Raw genomic sequence first — 21363 nt, forward strand, 5'->3', positions numbered from 1 at the left:
ATTTGGCTTGGCAGTTCGGGCTGGACTGTTCCCACAAGGACCAGGGTCAAGACAGATTTGCGTATGGCTGGGTCCAAACTGGGGTGTTGTGGTGAGCAAAAGAATGATGGATTAAACCCAGATCCTAGTGACTGGGTGTTAGACCTGTCAGCCCTTTGGGTGGTCCCTCCTATTTATTTTTGTCCCCTTTTCGCCCCTCAATCTCTTTATTTTTGATGTCCACTGGATTTTTCAGGTGTTGACCTAGGGGTTAGGTGCTCTTTGCCCTCAGTCTTTTTCCTGGGGCCTAGGTGCCTTTCTGACTGAATTTACAAGACCCACAAAATGGTGGCCAGTAACTGCCATAACGGTCACTTAAGAAAAGGGGCCCATAGGTTAACATAGAGCTGCTCTAGAACCTTCTAGCTGGTTCTGGAAGTCTGAGGCCAGCATATAAAAAGGCCAGGTCAGGGCGGCCATTTTAGAACGATCTTGGAGAGCTAGCTGGAGTACAGGCTAGGACATCAGAGCGGTGGAACACTGAGAGGATTGACTTCACCCTCGGGGAAGTGCTCTCTCTCCTCAGTTATCGCCCCTGGCCTTAGATCTGACCCTGCTTAGGCACCCTAAACCTGATTACTGCTCAGTTATCCCCAGAGTAGAGGAACTGACCCTTCCAATGACCCCTATCTGGTGACTGCCGGGGTCAGTGTAGAGCTAATAGCCCTGCCTTATTCAGCCTCCTGTGAGAAGTGCCGTTTAGCCTCTGTGAGGTTTCCAGAAGAAAGGAACCGCAAGTCACTGGGCCCATCTCTCTTACCACCCCCATCGTCATCTCAAGACTGGCATCTGCTAAAGGCAGTCTCCTCACCTGCGTTATTGTGCACGGTCCAGCAGCTGCTTTGCCCTCCGTCCAGAGACGTAGAATCTCGAGTTCTGGTGAGCCGTGAGGCCCCCCCAGTTTGGAGGTGTCGGGGTTCGAGGGAAGTACTGGTGTGGTGGCGCCATTGGAGCTGCTGCTGAGTGGGAGGTGGAAGGCCGCGTCTGACTTCCGCGCAGGCTTAGTGGCACGGTGCTTGAGAGAAGTGTCTCGGAGAGGGAGCGGCCTGAAGCGTCTTGCTGGTTGCGAGAGGCGGCGGCGTCTGTCTCCTGCGAGGCCCGGAAGCGCGAACCTACAAGGAAGCGTTCCAGCGAGTGGGCAGCCTGGGAGGAGTCGCCTGACAGACGCGGCAGCGTCTATCAACCGCGCAGGTCCTGTGGGTGAGTCAGCCCGGCTGGATGAGGAAGAACCAGCCGGAGTAGGCGGAGATTCCCCCCTCCACCGTGAGCCAGCCGCCAAGGGCCCTTCTTTGCCAAGAAAGGCAGCGCAAGGTGGGGTTTCATACTCCTCAACTGGCAAAGGCCCCCGGACCCTCTGAGCCCCCACAGAGTGTTGAGTAAGTGAAAAAGCGGGAGGCCGTGCAGACATCAAAGGCCCTGTGGCGACGTGAGGTAATTGGCTCATCCCGCAGGCACAGGAAACGTGTAAGAAGAGCCCTGGGAGGTAAACTAACTGAATTGAGTCATTGGACCGAGCGACTGAGTGCAAGTCCTTAACCCAGGTGCCACACCAGCCGGATGTGGGCTGATCTGGGGCTAGAATTAGGAAGATAGTTGGAGGGGAACGAAGTCTGTCTTGACTTAAATGGGAGATTGAGAATCCTGGATGAATAGCCCCCTTTCAAGTGATTGATCTAATTCAAAGACCTGCGCCCCCCCGCCCCCTAAAGTGGATAATCTTTTCTAATAAACCCCAACCAGTGTACAAGGGGAATCTGGGCTATGTTCTTAAAAGCAACTGAAAACTGAATGTAATGTAAGAAAATGATGTGCCATGATGTCCTGCAGGTAGCATACTAGGCCGTCAGCTGTTTGATTCCTTTATTTAGGTACCGGAATGCAGAATTAACACCAGTACTTACTACTTCCTTCCTATTAGGAAATGTAATGAATCTACGAGTAATTTATGTAATAACATTCTGAAAGTGAAGAGGAAGATTTGTTCTGGACTGGTTCTTAGGATTCAACAAATGTTTACAACTATAGATTTTGCAGGAAAATAATTTCAATATTGACTTGGAAAATTGTATACACCTACGTAACTGATTTAAGGAAAGATAAAGCTTTTCCTACTTTTATAAATTACGGTGTAGTGTCTTTTTTGGAATGGATGGACGCTGTGTTACTGAAGGGTGAGATGCAAGCTTTACACATATGCCTGTGGGTGAGGCCTTCCTACTCTGAGCCAAGCTACCCTATGTAGTCTGGTAACCCCAAGTCCAACATAATTGGTGTCCAGCAGTGGGATGAGAACTGTGCTTGCGTCCACTCTATAGTAACCTAGTGTACTCCATAGGCCTACACCTGGAGTTTTCTCCAAGCGGACTCCCTGATTAAAATTTAGGGTTTCCAAATTTACTCCTGGTGGTGGGTGGAGGTTGTCCTCACATCACATACTTCCTTGTTCTCTCCTGAGTACCATTTAATACCCTATCACATAATGGAATTAAACCTTGAGGAGATGGAGACCTATACTGCGGCCCAACTCCAGGGATTTCTGTCAAAAAATGGGGTATTCTACAAAAAGGGTGCCAAGAAAAGTGAGCTGCAAACCAGCTCGAGGGCGTGGGTGGAAGCTCATTTGGAGGAGGAACTGGAAAAGGTTGATAGAGACACTGTCATTGGAGCAGAGCTTTTGAACCAAACTGAGGGGGGGAACCTACTGACAGGTCCCAGGACACTTTCAAGGGAGGGCAGCAGTGTCTCGGGGACGAGTCTAACCGAAGCTGAACTGACGGACAGTAGGGAAGAGAGGAAGCTACGGTGGAAGTTAGCTAGATTGGAGTTGGAAAAGGAGGGAAGGAGACTATCTCATGAAGTAACTCTTAAGGAGCTGGATCTCAAGGCCCTGCAAATAAGGACTTCCAATCCTGATAATGGTGGCAGCGTAACAAAGGAAATAACCAGGGAACCCAGACCCTATTTACCAAAGGATGTAGTCGCTAGCTACAGCGCAGGTGATGATATTGCTAAGTGGCTAGCTGCCTATGAGGTCTCCTTAAAAGCCCATGGGATTTTGGAGAAACAATGGGGGGGGGGGTGGCTTGTATAAGTACATGCCTCCTGCAGGAAGGGACACACTCTTGGCCCTGGAGCAGGGGGAGCAAACCCACTACCCCACCATGAAAGTGGCGCTAATCAGAAAGTTTGGACTGACTCCAGAAAAATGCCGTCTAAAGTTTAGGGGTAGTCACAAACTAGGCACACAGAATTGGGTGGATTTCCTAGACTACGCAAAGAATTCATTAGCGGGCTGGGTGCAAGGCAGCAAGGTGGGGGACTATGAGGGGTTGTATGACCTTATACTCAAGGAGCACCTACTCAAGAAATGTTTTCCTGAGCTGCGTCAACACCTGGTGGACAGCAAGCTGACCAACCCCCGGAAGCTTGCAGAGGAGGCGGGCAACTGGGCAAGTACCCAGGTGTCCTCAAAGAGGACTGGTGGGGATTCCCAAAGGGCCGGACAGGGCGCCCCCCCAGAAGGAGGGGGGGGAGATAAAAAGCGGGTGTTCTCAAAAGGGCCCCAAAACAGTTTCCAGGGAAAGGGAACCAGATTCACCCCTAAGGCTAACCCGCCCAGAAACCCTCATCCTGGCCAAAGTCAGCAGCCAAGGGTTATCCACTGCTTTGTGTGGTGGTGTTGGACACTATAAGGGAGATGTCAAGTGCCCAAAGAGACCACCCCCTCCCACTGGAGGAAAAACCCCAGGAGTAGCTAGTGTAGTGCTCGGGGATGAGTTGCCTTAGATAAGGGGGGTGAGTGGGCGGGTGTCACCTTAGTGTCCCTGGGAGAACGGGAGATGGTTCCTAAGATCCAGGTGCCCTCAAATACTACAAAGTATGGGCAATGGGTCACCATCAATGGCCAGAGAGGGGAGGCTCTGAGAGACACAGGAGCCAGTATGACTATGGTAAGGAGTCAACTGGTGTCTCCAGAGCAGGTGATTCCACATGTACTCCACCCGCCGCGATGGCTGACGGCAGATTAGGCCACTACCCTGTGGCCGAGGTTCCCTTTGAGTGGGAAGGGGTTGCAGGTTCACTTCGAGTTGCCGTAAGCCCTGCCGTGCCAGTCGATTTTCTGTTGGGGAAATGACATGGAGCACAATGCTTGGAGGGAGGTGGAATACCGGACTCATTCGGAGATGCTGGGTACACCTGACTGGGCCTGTGCAAGCACAAGGCCCTCGACTACCCGGAGACGGAGTTCGCCTGGGCTGGAGCCTGGAACAATGGCCCAGCCCGCTGCCAAAAAGGGAAAGAACCGAAGACAGGAGAAGCCTGCTTTGGCTTCCACGCCCCATGAGACAGATCGGCCACCTGTGGTGGTGGGCCAGGAGTCCGTGGAGGGGGAAGTAGTCTCCCTGGAGGACTTACCTATCCCTGCTGAGTGGCATGTGGAAGGAGGGCCTACCAGGGAGGAGTTGTGTAAGGGCCAGAAGGAGTGCCCGACCCTTGAGGGACTGAGGCGACAGGCCGAAGCCCAGGCAGCAGGGAACGCAGCAGGGAACGTTGCAGGGAACTACCATATTTACTGGGAGGACGGACTCCTCTACAGTGAAACAAAGGTACCTTTGCCCGGCTCATCACAGGCCTTGGTAGTCCCTCAACGGTACCGAGCCTTTCTTCTAGAACTAGCTCATGAAATTCCTTTGGCAGGACAAGACCTTTGCCTGGCTTGTCCCCCACTTTTACTGGCCTCAGATGAAAGTGGCATCCGACACATACTGTCTGACGTGTGTATCCTGTCAAGCCAGTGGGAAGACAGGGGTGAAGCTGAAAGCTCCCCTGGAACCACTTCCTGTCGTTAGCACCCCCTTTGAAAGGGTGGGCATCGACATTATAGGGCCATTGGATCCACCAACTACAGCTGGTCACATGTTTATCCTGGTTCTGGTGGATCACGCCACGTGGTACCCAGGCAATTCCTCTGAGGACTGTCACTGCACCTGTAGTGGCTAGGGCCCTGATGGGGATCTTTACCCGAGTGGGTTTCCCCAAGGAAGTTGTGTCCGACAGGGGGACCAACTTTATGTCAGCGTACATGCGGGCTATGTGGAAGAAGTGTGGAGTTACCTATCGGTTTACTACTCCTTATCACCCACAGACCAATGGTCTGGTGGAAAGGTTCAACAAGACCTTGAAAGGCATGATAAGTCTGCCTGAGAGCCTGCGGAGGAAATGGGACGTCCTCCTACCCTGTCTGCTGTTTTCCTACAGGGAAGTGCCACAGAAAGGAGTGGGCTTCAGCCCCTTCGAGCTTCTGTATGGGCACCCTGTACGTGGACCTCTCAGCCTGGTGAAGGACGGATGGGAAAAGTCTCCCAGGAAGCTTCCCCAAGATGTGGTGAGCTACATGCTGGCTTTCCGGAGCCAAATGTCAAAGTTGTGGAAGCAAGCTTCTGACAACTTGGAAGCCAGCCAAGCAGTGATGAAAGAGTGGTATGACCACAACGCTCACCCGGTGGAGTTGGAGCCTGGCCAGGAAGTATAGGTGATGGAACCTGGAGAGCTAAGTGCCCTCCAGGATCGCTGGAGAGGCCCCTTTGAGGTGTTGGAGAAGAAGGGTAGGGCCACCTACCTGGTGGATCTTAAGACCCCTCGAGAGGGCCTATGGGTGCTGCATGCCAATCGCCTCAAACCCCACCATGAGAGGCCCTAGGTCATCTTGATGATGGTGACTGATGGTGCAGAGGAAGCGGAAAGCGAGCCTCTCCCTGATCTCTTTTCGTCTCAAGAAAAGGATGGGTCGGTGGAGGGAGTGATTCTCTCCCCATCCCTAACTCCTGAGCAGCGAGAGGACTGCCGCCAGGTCTTCGAGCAGTACTCCTCGTTCTCCCTTGTCCCGGGAAGGACCCACCTGTGTACCCATGATGTGGACACAGGAGACAGCCCACCAGTGAAGTCTAAGACCTACCGGCTGTCAGACAAGGTGAAGGCCAGCATCCACGGTGAGGTTACCAAGATGCTGGAGCTAGGAGTCATTGAACCTTCCAGTAGCCCCTGGTCCAGTACGGTGGTTCTAGTACCAAAAGCTGCCCCACCGGGCACCACTCCAGAACTGAGGTTCTGTGTGGATTACCGGGGACTGAACTCAGTGACCAAGACTGATGCACATCCGATCCCTAGGGCGGATGAACTTATTGACCGGCTGGGAGCTGCCCAATACCCGAGTACCTTTAACCTTACTTCAGGGTACTGGCAGATCTCCCTTACAGATGGAGCAAAGGAAAGGACAGCCTTCTCCACGCCTGAGGGCCACTACCAGTTCTGTGTGATGCCCTTTAGGCTCAAGAACGCCCCTGCCACTTTTCAGCGGCTGGTGAACCAGGTCCTCTCTGGAATGGAGGCTTTCTCCGCTGCTTATCTGGATGACATTGCCGTCTTCAGCAGCAGTTGGGAGGACCATTTTTTGTCACTTGCAAGCTGTTCTCCAGGCCCTGAAACAGGCTGGCTTGACAATCAAGGCCAGTAAATGTCCATCGGGCAGGGGTCGGTTGTGTACCTAGGCCACTTGGTGGGTAGGGGAACAGTGCAGCCCCTCCAGGCAAAGATTGAGGCAATAATGGCCTGGGAGCTCCCCCAAGACCCAAACTGAGGTCCGAGCTTTCCTGGGCCTCACAGGTTACTACTGTCGCTTTGTGAAGGGGTATGGCACTATTGTTGCGCCCCTCCCTGAGTTCACCTCCAAGAAACAACCTCGACGGGTAGTCTGGACAGAGGCTTGTCAGCAAGCCTTTGAGAAGCTGAAACAAGCAATGTGTGCAGCACCAGTCCTGAGGGCCCCGGATTTCTCCAAGGAGTTCATTGTCCAGACAGACGCATCAGAGCATGGCATTGGGGCAGTGCTATCGCAACTCAATGAAGAGTGTCTGGATCAGCCTGTTGTCTTCCTGTCCAGGAGACTGCTTACCCGGGAACAGAAGTGAAGTGCAATTGAGCGGGAAGCCTTTGCGGTGGTATGGGCTCTGAAGAAGTTGCGGCCATACCGGTTTGGCTCGCACTTCCTGGTTCAGACTGACCACCGCCCCCTTCGTTGGCTGATGCAAATGAAGGGGGAGAATCCCAAGCTGTTGAGATGGTCCATCTCCCTACAGGGAATGGACTTCAGGGTGGAACATCGGCCTGGAGTGGACCACGCGAATGCAGACGGTCTCTCTAGGTATTTCCGCCTTAGTGATGAGGACTCCCAAGGGGTTGGGTAGCTCTCCCCACTTTCAGCTGGGGGGGGACGCGTGTTAGACCTGTCGGCCCTTTGGGTGGTCCCTCCTATTTATTTATTTTTGTCCCCTTTTCGCCCCTCAATCTCTTTATTTTTGATGTCCACTGGATTTTTCAGGTGTTGACCTAGGGATTAGGTGCTCTTTGCCCTCATAGTCTTTTTCCTGGGGCCTAGGTGCCTTTCTGACTGAATTTACAAGACCCACAAAATGGTGGCCAGTAACTGCCATAAGGGTCACTTAAGAAAAGGGGCCCATAGGTTAACATAGAGCTGCTCTAGAACCTTCTAGCTGGTTCTGGAAGTCTGAGGCCAGCATATAAAAAGGCCAGGTCAGGGCGACCATTTTTGAACGATCTTGGAGAGCTAGCTGGAGTACAGGCTAGGACATCAGAGCGGTGAAACACTGAGAGGATTGACTTCACCCTCGGGGAAGCGCTCTCTCTCCTCCGTTATCGCCCCTGGCCTTAGATCTGACCCTGCTTAGGCACCCTAAACCTGATTACTGCTCAGTTATCCCCAGAGTAGAGGAACTGACCCTTCCACTGACCCCTATCTGGTGACTGCCGGGGTCGGTGTAGAGCTAATAGCCCTGCCTTATTCAGCCTCCCATGAGATGTGCCGTTTAGCCTCTCTGTGAGGTTCCCAGAAGAAAGGAACAGCAAGTCACTGGGCCCCTCTCTCTTACCACCCCCATCGTCATCTCAAGACCAGCATCTGCTAAAGGCAGTCTCCTCGCCTGCGTTATTGTGCACGGTCCAGCAGCTGCTTTGCCCTCCGTCCAGAGACGTAGAATCTCGAGTTCTGGTGAGCCGTGAGGGCCCCCTCCAGTTTGGTGGTGTCGGGGTTCGAGGGAAGTCCTGCTGTGGTGGCGCCGTTGGAGCTGCTGCTGAGCGGGAGGAGGAAGGCCGCGTCTGACTTCTGCACAGGCCCAGTGGTGCGGTGCTTGAGAGAAGTGTCTCGGAGAGGGAGCGGCCTGAAGCGTCTTGCCGGTTGCGAGAGGCGGCAGCGTCTGTCTCCTGCGCAGGCCCGGAAGCGCGAACCTACAAGGAAGCATTCCAGCGAGTGGGCAGCCTGGGAGGAGTCGCCTGACAGAGACGAGGCGGCGTCTATCAAGCGCGCAGGTCCTGTGGGTGAGTCAGCCCGGCTGGATGAGGAAGAACCAGCCGGAGTAGGCGGAGATTCCCCCCCTCCTCCGTGAGCCAGCCGCTAAGGGCCCTTCTTTGCCGAGGAAGGCAGCGCAAGGTGGGGTTTCATACTCCTCAACTGGCAAAGGCCCCCAGACCCTCTGAGCCCCCACCGAGTGTCAAGTAAGTGGGAAAGCGGGAGGCCGGGCAGACATCAAAGGCCCTGTGGCGACGTGAGGTAATTGGCTCATCCCGCAGGCACAGAAAATGTGTAAGAAGAGCCCTGGGAGGTAAACTAACTGAATTGAGTCATTGGACCGAGCGACTGAGTGCAAGTCCTTAACCCAGGTGCTACACCAGCCGGATGTGGGCTGATCTGGGGCTAGAATTAGGAAGATAGTTGGAGGGGAACGAAGTCTGTCTTGACTGAAATGGGAGATTAAGAATCCTGGATGAATAGCCCCCTTTCAAGTGATCGATCTAATTCAAAGACCTGCCCCCCCCTAAAGTGGATAATCCTTTCTAATAAATCCCAACCAGTGTACAAGGGGAATCTGGGCTATGTTCTTAAAAGCAACTGAAAACTGAATGTAATGTAAGAAAATGATGTACCATGATGTCCTGCAGATAGCATACTAGGCCGTCAGCTGTTTGATGCCTTTATTTAGGTACCGGAATGCAGAATTAACACCTGTACTTACTTCTTCCTTCCTATTAAGAAATGTAATGAATCTACGAGTAATTTATGTAATAACATTCTGAAAGTGAAGAGGAAGATTCGTTCTGGAATTGTGTTCTTAGGATTCAACAAATGTTTACAGCTATAGATTTTGCAGGAAAATAATTTAAATATTGACTTGGAAAATTGTATACACCTACGTAACTGATTTAAGGAAAGATAAAGCTTTTCCTACTTTTATAAATTATGGTGTAGTGTCATTTTTGGAATGGATGGACGCTGTTACTGAAGGGTGAGACGCAAGCTTTACACATATGCCTGTTGATGAGGCCTTCCTACTCTGAGCCAAGCTACCCTATCTAGTCTGGTAACCCCAGGTCCAACACTGGGGTGAATGTTTGCATTGTCCAACATTCGGTCCATCAATTGTTTCTTTTGCAAGTGCTACTTTCACAGCACACTGGTTAATGTTTAAGAGGTCAGCTCTTTTTTTTCAAGCGCAAAATGAGCAACTTGCATGGCATCTAGGCGCTGCAGGCAGTTTATGCACCCTCTTTATGAGAGAATGCAGTTGAGGAAGCACACAAAGAATGTAGACCAGTGTCTAGGATTTGTGAGGGAAGTGTTAACTGACAGCATGTGAGGAAAAGCAAGCAATGTTTAGGTTGGGGCTCCTGCTACCAGATTAACAAAAGATGGTGAGGCAGATCGTGATCAAAGGTCTTCTGACCAGACCGCCAAACGGATTGCATGAGGGGATGTTACCTACAAGAAAACAAATTCTGGCATCTGTCTGCTGTTTCCCACTTTTTCCGCCCAGAAGGACCATCTAGCCTTATATCATTCCAATTTAAAACTAGTGTTGTGTTAGCTGGTATATACTTTATTAAATGCGGTAAACTGAGGAAGCGAGCAAGCGCTACCTGCATTCTTCCAATAACTACAGGCTGCGTTTCTGAGAGGAACAATTTTGGAGGTTTGACAACTGTGTTTCTGACACTACGTGAGTAAACAACCATTGATTTTTACATTTTTAATTGCCTCAGTGTGTGCGCTTTTAATGGCAGTGCCATCTGCTTATTGTATTGTACAGCTTTTCACAGTTTCTTTGTATTTTTGATACATTCAATTTACTATGCTTGTTTGGATGCAGAATTTTCGCACCTTCGCTTAAGTTCTTGCACTGTGTATTTCCTCACGGGTTTTAATTTAGAATGTTTCATTTCACATAATTCTAATATCTTGTTCTAGGATGTCGACTCCTGCATTTTCTTATTCATTCACTATGTTCACTCATGAGTTTTCACAGCGGTTCGTTGCACGGAACCTCTGTTATTTAATGTTCTTCTGAAGTTATGCCATGTTCTTTTCAATTTTGTGCAAAGTTTTCATTCTGACATTTTCCTGGCAATTAAGGTTTACCTTTAATTCATTCTTGATTATTACTCCTTTCAGTTGTGGTTTTTCCACACTCTTCTTCTTAACACTTTCATGTGTTGGAGATCTCTTATGCTCTCCTGTTGGAGTAATTTTCTTGCTTTTATTTGTTCTTCTTTTTCTGTTCATTATTCAGCGTTCCGTGATTCATGCATCCATTTCCGTATGGCCAACTGGTGTGCCTCGCTATATCTTGAAATTTTTGTTCCCTTGTGTCCTGTGCATTCTTCGTTTTGTTTTTCTCTTCCTCTTTCCTATTTTGTCGTTGAAGGAAATGTCCTGTCTTCCTTGTTTCATACTTGCTTATCTTTCTTCTTTCTGGCTTAGTTCTTGTGCTTTTCAGTGCACCCTAGCAGTGTTTCTTTCATGTTTTCTAGTTTTTTGTTCATGTGTTGTATACCTGTTCCACTTTATGCTTTCATTGCTTTCTCCTATTCTCATTCTTGTTGTTCTTTCTTCTTGTGTTTTTCATATTCTTCTCTACTTTGTCTTCTTCTTACTGCATTGTTTAGCCACATGGCTGCTGGGCGTTTCCCCCTCCCCCTGTGCTGGAAAATGCCATTTTAGTGGCACCATGACGCGCTCAGCTCGTCATCAGCACATGACACCCGTGGGTGATGACGAGCTGAGCTCTTCATCAGCATCGAAAGGGTTAAGCCTTATGTTTTTGTTGATATTGTAAAAGGGGAAGATGTGTTGTGACTTCACTTCATACTTCCTTTCCCATAGTCTCCTGCCCAACCCTGTAGAATGTTGAAATCATGATGTAATAGAATGCTTCAGAGTTCTAGGATTTAAGTTGAGAGATAGGGCTGAGCTGGTATCATCCTGCTCCTGGTGTGGGTTGTATTTCCTTTACTTTTACCTAATGAATGTACTACTTTCCTGTACCATCTTACTTTAAATAAATATACTTCATCAACTACATGGATTCTTGAACATCCTTCACTACCCTTTTCAATTCTATGGGAAAAGTTATTCCAGATTCCTTAGATGTGATCTGTTTATAATGAAAAGTTGACAATGCAAATGGGACATATTGATGAAAAGCATCTGCTAAAGGCAATACGGAACAAGTATGACACACTAATGGTCAAATTTGTCAAAAAGAATACGTGGGTTGCACATGTACATTTGAGAGCCCCTAAGGTCCGACATCGTAAACTGATTTCAGCAGTGGATAACTAGGAGTGTTGTAAGAATGAAAATGGAAGCAAAGTATGGCAGGCAGCAGGCACTTAATAGAGTATTTCTGTCCCCAGAAGCATGTAGACGTTCAAATGACAAAACAAGGGTTTCCTGTAGTCAAAAGATTTGTAACTGGAGCTATAAATGTGCCCATTACTAAGCGTCTGTGATTAATAATTACATCGTCATCTTGACAGACGTCGTCCAATATCTTGAGAAAAAGGAAACCGCTATAGCTCACCCTGCATGTTGCACCATACTGATTTGCTTTTGGGATTTGCTTTTCCAATATCAATGCTGACTCCCCTGCCCAACACCAGCTATTTGTAATGTTGATCTATATTGTTCCTGTACACACAGTGACTCCAACTCTCTCTCCGGAGAGTCGTTTACCTTTTGAAAAGATTGGCACGTCCTATGCTGGTTGTAAGAACATATTTACCTAAAGGCAGAACGCTGGTGGCAAAGATCTCACCATGTGAAAGCACGTGGGTTTTATATAACCTTAATTTGAAAAGAAAATTATTTGGTAAATATATAGTATGGAGCAAATTTAACATTGTAAATATCAGCAAAAATATGCAGTCCTGCCAAGTGTCACTCATCAGGTGTGACACTCACGCATTTCAGTGCGGTGTTCCGCATCACCGCACTGAAATGCATTGTCACGCATTTTGCCGACGTACCAGCTCCCGCCACTGGGGGCGCCTGTGCATGGCTCCTGCTGCTCCAAGTCCGAGAGATGTGCTGCTGCCGATGCCAGCAGCTACTGTTACTTCATAAATAGTTAATGATGTATGTTGTAAAAATGGCAGCACTCAGCTAGTGGGCTGAGTGAGAGCACGGCAGCGCTAGGCGGCTACATTGTGACAATCCTCGGCGCTGGCTCCAGGCTGGCGCTCGCCGCTGTTAGTTCCTGCCGCGCCACGGCTTAAGTTGTTTGACACGCAGTTCAATTAATGGCGGGGGCGGGCCGCCCTCTTAGCACGATGCTGGCTGACACAGCTAGGTACTTACCAGGGGCGCCAAAGTATATTCTCGCCCGCCGCTGCATTTACTAAAGTGAGGACATGTTTAATAGACGAGCCGTAGGGCCACAGTGATGTTAGCTGCCTCACATCCGCATTGAGGGCCGGCCGCGCTGCATAATTTTGGGAGAACCTGACGCGACTGGACACACATCTTCATGGTCGGAGGAGTGCTGTACTACACTTTAGCAGCCATGAGATTTACGGGACCGGAGCGAGTCATGCACCCACTGCGGCCGCTGCCAGGAGTAGTATGTGGGGCTGCAGAAAGTCATTGCAGCGGGCTGGCCCTTTCCGCTGATGGCGCTGCCTGCTAAAGAGTACAAGTAAGTGTTTGGGTCGCTGCTAATCCAATTCAAAGCACAATTATTTTAAACACGTCTGATACTGACATAGCCGCCAAGGTTTCAGATTTCTATGTGTGACATTTTCGTGTGCTGACGTGCCTGTCAATTCCACGGCCAGAGAAGGTGGCCCAGAGCAACCCTATGCTTTGTTGTCTTTGAGGCCTGTAAGTGGTCGTGCTCCTGGGTAAAGCCATGTGTCTGAACTCCTCCTCAGTCTGCACCCCTATGATCACGCAGTATGGCCCCAGTTTGAAAATGATTACAGCTATCGCCTGGGTCAACCCATTCTAGCTGTCATGTTTGGTCCGCATCGCTGTTGGCAGTGCCCAAGTGTAAGGTATAGGCACAGTTCACTTTAAACTGCATATAAAATCATAGCGCGCACACTTTAAAATGAAAGACAAGTAAAACTTACATAATCTGTAGGATTATTTTTTTACATTACGAACTTCTGACCTTTTCCATTACGAAATGTTTTCATCACATCTATCAAACTACATAGAAGAGTTAAAAGAAAATTTGCATTATCTTTTGTTATCTATTTTGTTTTACATCTGCAATATTATGTCATTCCGAATGTTGTGTAGTGTTTCAGGCGCTACAGTCAAGTGCTGGCTGGCTGCAGAGTGCCCTGTTCTTAATGGCGTTTCTCTGTACTTTCAATTAACATTTTTAATAACACTAATGTGCACTCTGGTATTGTTGCGAGCATGGAAGCTGAGAATTCCTAGCAGAAACAATTGGCCCGTTTAAGGGCAGAGCTATCTGTGTCATATTAGTTAGTGTCCTTCCATTTCTCCTGTATAGCAGCAGTTTTAAGATTTATATTAGAGTTTCTTGTTCCTCACATGGGTTTAACTTCTAATATTTATATGTTTCAATCGTCTTCATTGCTTGATTTTGTTCGCGAGAAAGTGTCACTCATAGTCATTGAAATGTCACTCATAATAACACTGAAATTATGAAAATGTCACACATGGCAATCTGAAACCTTGGCAGCTATGAATATGTGCACGTATTTAAAAGAGTTGTAATACAGCTTTTAGGACTGAAGAGGCATAAATACAAAAAAATAAGGTATCTGTGGGAAGGAACAGCGTTATGGGACATAAATACAAAAAGACAAAGGTGTGTTGGAGGGAGCACCGAGAACGTACAGGAGGGGGTTGGGATAAACGTGATTTGTGGAAAACAGCGGAGGTGGTAGGGGCACCAACTCTGGTCAGTGGGAGAGGTGGCGAAAGCAAGACGAGGGAGCGGGACGTGACTGCAGAAATATGGACTCTTGAAGATAACATTTAAAAAAAAATTTAAAAAATAAAAGTACCTCTAAGTAGTCTGCTACCAGTAAAAAGACAAGAGCCACAAATTGGAAACTACTCTGTCCAGGCTCGACGCCCTGGGAGAAAGCAGGAAGGAGCGAGAGGTGTTGACTAATTGGAATTCATGAAGCACGCAAGGTGGGAGCGAACCAATGCTAAGTAATGGGCAGGCTCCAAGCCATTTTAAGAGTTTTTCTTTTTATAACCGTTTTTGCAAGCCCTCTGCAGGTGAAACCCAAAAAGGAATACATTACAAACTGAATGAAGGAACGAAAACGAAGGGGAAAAGAGAAAATGGACAAGCATCTGACCCTAAAACAATTGGTGCGTGGTCCAAGATGGAATGGGAGCCTATTTTGCAACCTATAACCTTTAAGAGTTGTCTAGTGTGAATCAAAAAACGATTCAGTTCTGGTCTTCGTTCTCTGTGGGCATGAAAAACAAATATATTTCCGTCCTGTTGGATTTCAGAGTCTCCATGAGTCGACAAGTGTGTGATCTGACATCAGGTCCTTTAAGATTCCCCTGCCATTCTTATTTCTGAGGTTAGGGTGACTAGAGCGTTCTAGGATTGGGTCTATGAGTAAAATTGAGTAACTCCCAATCACAGTTTCATGTATTACTCTGTGAAGCGTTGCAAAAAAAGCCTGTTTTCTTTGTTTTGGGGAAATATACCAAGCCTATTACAACGACTTGATTCTGGAGTGTTAACTTCACAAAAACAGTGGCCTGCTTGGTCTTGACATGTTCTATGTATGGTCACTGGAAAAGTTCTTTGGATCAGAATTGGAACCCCACATTTCCTGTCGGGCGGTGTTGTACAATGTGGGATGTCTGGAGTGTGACAGACCTTGAGGTAGCTAGCACTGCTCCCACCCAGTCCCATAAGTGTCTCTGCTTCTATTTGTGACATATGAGTCTCCTGTAACAAGTCAATGTCCAGTATCTGAAACCTGAGGCAGCTCAAAACTTTCTCTCCCAGTACATCACTTGTTAGGCCATTAACTTTAAGGGCCTGATTATGGGGCATATTTACAAGCCTTGTACGCTGCTGGTGGGTCACTTTTTGTGATGCACCGGTGGCGCATTTTGCTGCCCCATATTTACAAGCATACGTAAAGCCACCCTGTGTGACTTTTTTTGTTGCCCTTATGAATACAGCTCCTTTTCATGCAGCACTTTGCGTGAAAGGGGCGGTCCATGGGTGTTGCTGTGAATGTTCCCAGCAACACCAATGGATTCTGCAACATTCCCAGATGTACAACCTTTCATAAAGCGAGGAGAGCGTCAGAAACGTATGCCTCCCTTGGGAAGGCGTAGGGAGGTGCAACTAGAAAAAATGTTTTATTTCTTCTTGTTTTTTCCTCTTTCTATGCGTGCTGCATTCTGCAGCACAAATGGAAACAGGAAAACACCTCTTGTGATTCTCCCTTTCTGAACAAAACCAATCTCCCCACAATGCATACACCCTTGAACCACGGTGCAACCGTGTATATATATTCCATCCCTATGGTTTGAAAGTGAATCAGCGTGGCACAGACAAATGGCTTGCAGTGCCATATGGAGTCTTCTCATAAATTTGGCCCTATGAGTTTGGTGGTCCAACCCCACAGTGGCTGTGCGGCAATTGCTGCACCAGTGGTACGACTGCTCTATTACAATTAGGACCAATACCGCAGCAACCACCAGGTATCCGTGATCCATGGCGGTGACGAGGTGGTCTGAGGATCGCAATATGCTGTTGGTGCAGCTGCAGCACTGCCAAACATATTATGAGTTTCTTCCTCGCCGGGGCTCTCATGCAGACATGCCATGAAAATGCTGGTGATGAGGAAGCTTAGGGCCTGGTGATACATGCAGAGGAGCACATGGTGATGCATGGAGGAGCACTGTTCCAGTACGGCATGGACTTTACAGTCCATGCCGCGCTGGAATGCGCTGTGGCGGACCCATGGTGCTGCTCTTCTGAGGCTCTCCTATGAGCCTTTGAAAGGCAGCACCGTTAGGCCAGCCGCTGTAGGATCACCCGACCTGGTGACTACTTGTAACCTGGTGCATGGTGGAGTTTGGCAGTGTGTGAGTGGGGTGGTGCGTGCCGCCCCGCTTTTACACCACCAACCTAATAATATGGTCCTGAGAGACCAAATCGATAGTGGCTTCACTTGTTCCATATTTCTTTCGATGGAGCCCGTTAAGTGATCCTGGATAATGTATTCTAAACAAAGGGGCATATTTACAAGGGGATAGCACCACTGGAACGTCACTTTTACTGGTGTTCTTGTGGTGCAATGCCCTGCTCCATATTTACAAAGTGATTTTAAACTACTTTCTGTGGTTTAACGCCGTTTTGTAAATATGGCACACGTTCATGCAGTTTTCTCTACAATGGGTGTTGCTGTGGGCATTCCACCGTAACTCCCATTGCATTTTGACACTGTCCCAGATTTACAAGGATGTGTAAATCTGAGACGGCGCCTAAAACTAAAGCCATGCAAGCGTTAGAATGGCGCAATGAGGAAAAATACTTTTATTTCTCCTTATTTTTTTTCTATTTCCATGTGTGCTGCAGCACACATAGAAAGAGCAAAACTTGATTTAGGATTGTTTATGTGCAGGAAAGAATGCCTTACTGCACATAAAAAATCTTTCCCTGCAACACAGACTCCATTGCACTGTGGCGCAAGGGTGTGTGTTGTGGCTCTAGGCGGCAGTTTTTAGCACTAGTGCTAGGGAAAACAAAGGGAGACGCCACATTGTTGTAAGTATGGAGCATCCCTGCATTTTGGAAGTGCGGCACTGCAACTTCTGCCTCAGCTCCATTACCTTGTAAGTATGCCTCAAAGTGTGTTAAGTCTGAGACAAATTTAGATATACGTAAGTCGATACGGTCTCCTGTTGATCAAACTAAAAAAACTAGTGATACTTGAGGTCAGTGAGCGCCTCTAACTTTATAACTGCGAGCTTTATCTCTAAGCATCATTTTAACTTGTCATCTGTTATTACAATGCTAATGGAACAGGAATTGCAGAAAGTTGAGGCCTTGTTGTTCTGCGTACCCATGAGATGTTTGAACTAAAGGGGGATCTTGAATTGATTCTATCCTGCAGTGACGATTCTTCCCGAGTTCCCACAAGCCTGACACTCCCCCACGTTGGGATGTCTGCGTTTTTTACGCCTTTATGTGAAATTCTTGCTTGGGGGCATTAAAAGCCATTTCGGAGGGCTATGGACTCCATTTTCCTATGTCTCTATTTCCACCAATGGCTGCTCCAGAGAATCGAGAAAACGTTTCAGATGTTGCGGGTCATAGAATTCCTGTGTTCTGTCATCTAGTGTCACCAGTATGGTTGCAGGATCTATTAGGTCATACCTGATGCCTTTTGAACGAGGAGCTGTAGCTATGCAAGGATTTTTTCCCCGAGTATATTTATCTCATAAGGGAAGTCTGTGCTGAATTTGATCTTGAGTCTTTGTGGTGGTACCAGCTGTGCTGTTTTATTGACTAAAGGAGAAGGCATACTTGTTGATGTCAAAGAAAGTACATGATCGGTAGTCTAGGTTCGTCCAAATTTAAAGCCATTCTGAGGCATATTTATCAATAGGTGACGCAGCGCAATAAGCCATATTGCTGTGCTGCTTGACAGGAAAAGGGGAGGAATAAGCCGTATTTAACATGATGCAGCTCATTCGCGCCTTTTTCCTGTGCTGCTTCACAGTTTGCTGCCTAGCGCCAACACAGGAACTCCTACCATGGTGCAGGGGGCCTGTGCTTTAAGCAGAATTGCTTTTGAGCAGAAAGGGATGTGTACAGGAAGGGAATTATTTGTCTAGACTGATTGTGAATGTTAGTTATGTGTTCTGCCTAATTTAAACTTTTTTTGGTGAAGAATGATTGTTGATATTTGGATGGAGTATAATGGTGCGTTTTGTACCACTGTCCGTTAGGTGGCAGCATTTGCTTACAATTCCATTGCACTGCATCAATAGTAACAAATATGGCAGCATACCGGGTACCAACTTTCAACTACCTGCCGATACTAGACCGTTCCAGCAAGAGCTACTCAGAAGCGGGCCTCGGAAGTCTGCCTCAGGGAGGAAGAAGTGGGAGGACTGACCTAGTTTGGCAGTATGCAAGTGACATTACAGCACGCAACATCATGGCGGATGACATCACCGCGCACAACATACGGCGCACGATTTCACGCTTGGCATCACAGGAAATCACATCATAGAAAGTGTCATCACAAGCCACGACTTTACAGGAACTGATATCACAAGAAGTGACATCAGGTCTAAAGCCCTCACATATATGTTTAGCAGGTCTATCGTGTGTACGTTTGAGCGCATTGCGAGGATAATAGCACACTGAGCTATGGAAGATGATCTGTGACTTGTACACCTTGCCGTCCCCCAGTCTTATGTAACACATCCTGTACATTCATTTACAACCTTTCATAATTTATTGTACATGGAATATTCACATGTTGATGTAAAGCACTCTGACATCCTGCATTGGAGTGAGTAAGGCTAAACAAGAAAAAATAGTGATTCTTAACCCCTTCGCTGCGGCGGCTATTCCGCCGCAGCGCTAAAGGGGCGGGGCCCGCATGCTGGTGACGGAGCGCTCCGTCACCAGCCGCGGTTGAGCTATGCTGGTGACGGAGCGGTTCCGTCATGACCCGCCCCGCTCATTAGTACGCCCGCGCAGGTGCGAAATCAGCGCCGCGCAGGCGCGGCGGCTGGGCCATGACGGAACCGCTCCGTCATCAGCACAGCTCAACTGTAGCTGATGACGGAGCAGTTCCGTCATCAGCATGGGAGGGGTTAAATTATTTCAACGCCTCGGGAGGGGAAGTAAGCTCTATATAAGTGCAATCTGCTTTGTGTAAAAACTGGGAAAGATCAATACATCGGATATTCTTATAGTGCATACATATCTTCTAAAAAGGGACTGAACAAAGTGAAAAGCTGCCCTTCTTAAGTATGTGTGAAGAGCTAACCAGGTGCGAGACTTTGTTTCCCATCCGCTTCATTTGCATCAGGTGTGAGGCTCTTGATTGCTCTCAACCAAGAGACTGAAAGGAAATGAGGCCTGCTGACTCCTCAAATTCGGCTTTCGTTATGGACCTAGCTGGAGTCTTAAATTAGAAAGCCCCATCCCGACTCCGCCTGCATGTTGTTGCTTGTTTCTTGTTGCAGATGTAAAGCAAACAACGTGCAGACACTACTGAAAGAGTCCCAGTGTTTGGAAATTACACCGGGACGAGTTCACACATTTTTCAGTGGGGCTCAAATTCTTGGCAGGGTGGGCGACGTTCACCCTCTGAAAAAAGTGGGTGGACGCCATCCACCCGCGTGTACCCCCAACTCGTGCCCTGGCCTCAGATAAGGTGAATGCGGTCACAATGGTTTAGATATCTGGCTGCACACTTATTGTATTCTATTTAACTCAGTCCTAAGCTTTCTTACCAAAATAGCTTTGAGCGTGGTTCTCACCCAGAATGTAGGTGGGTGCTCATGTCACGAGGCCGCTTACCGTTCTCACAAGGCGCTGCAAGAGCCTGATGTCGTGCTCATCAGTTAAGCAGAGGTGCCACCTTGTTTGATCTCACCCAGTGCTTTAAATGGTCAGGTACTCACCGGTACTGAGTACCAGCACTTCTTAAATTTATCACTCTGAGTACCGGCACTTCTCTACTGCTGTGGAGAGTACCGGTACTCATGACAGGGTAGGCTCATAGGCTGTGAGCGCTAATCGGCCGTAGTGGAACGAGTCTCTGGCAGCGAAGGTGCCGAGTTCTGCAGCCCTGATCTGAGCCCCTGCTGAGCTATTCAGCAGGGCCATTTGAATAATGTCCGGTGCTCACTGTCACACTGTGCGTGACAGAGCAGGGTCGAGATTCATTTTACCTGCTAGTGTGCAGGTGTGATTTTCAAAGCGCAGCACATCAGGTAGTAAAAAGTCAGTGCAGGTTAACACTTTAAATATAGAATATTTATCAGGGGCATTGGCGGCGGACTGTCTCACTTCCCGTACTGTCTCTTGGTCGGAGGGTTAATGCCCAGAAAATGCGATTGAAGATGCCACTGGAGCACTAATCTAACTGCTTTCTGTACTGAGGCACCTACCTTTCTAACGCCAAATGCTTCAATTATCCAGTCTGTGCATAGAATGCTTTCTGATATGCTCAATAAGCTCAAAACTAGTGCTGCCAACCCTGATTGATGTTACTGTTCCCCTGGTCACGTTAGGTCCCATATTGACACACTGGATGGCTCTCTGAAGAAGAGACAGAGCTTTGCAAATGGACACACTAGAGTTGCCTGTCTACACTGAAAACGCGCTATGTTTTGTCTAAACTAGCCGTTTTGCTGATTTATTAGTAATGCAAAGTGTTTAACATCCTTGCTTGACAGTGATATTACGAAGCAGGACCCTTTATTTTCTCAGCACAGTTAGACTGTAGTAGGGAGGGTTGTGGGTGAGTGAGTGAGAGGATGGATGACTGAGCAAGGGTGGATGTATAGATGGATGGATGTGAGTGATAGATGACAGAATGTAAATGGTAAATGGTGGACATCAGCAGGTAAATGGTAGGATGAAAGAATGAATGGATAGATCGATGGAAGAGACGAGAGCTATCTTCTGGGGAGGGTCATGATGATTTGCTTTATTTGTTTGGTGCCATAAGACCTTTGGTTCGAAGTGGGGGTATTTTCAGTTTCTTCCTACTCACATGCTCAAAAATACATAGTATTGTGCCAAACAACAGCAATTAACACTATGCCATTAAGAAGGTGCAACTATTGCTAAAAAAAAACAAAATGTTAACATATCACATTTCTCTTTCGTTTTGTGTAATGAGTTTTGCTTTGTTTATATAAACACATCTATCATGTGTTTTTTCTGGGGGCTGCAACTATTATAGAAGTCGTTA

The sequence above is a fragment of the Lissotriton vulgaris genome, chromosome 6 (genome assembly GCF_964263255.1).
Source record: "Lissotriton vulgaris chromosome 6, aLisVul1.2, whole genome shotgun sequence".
NCBI lineage: Eukaryota > Metazoa > Chordata > Amphibia > Caudata > Salamandridae > Lissotriton > Lissotriton vulgaris.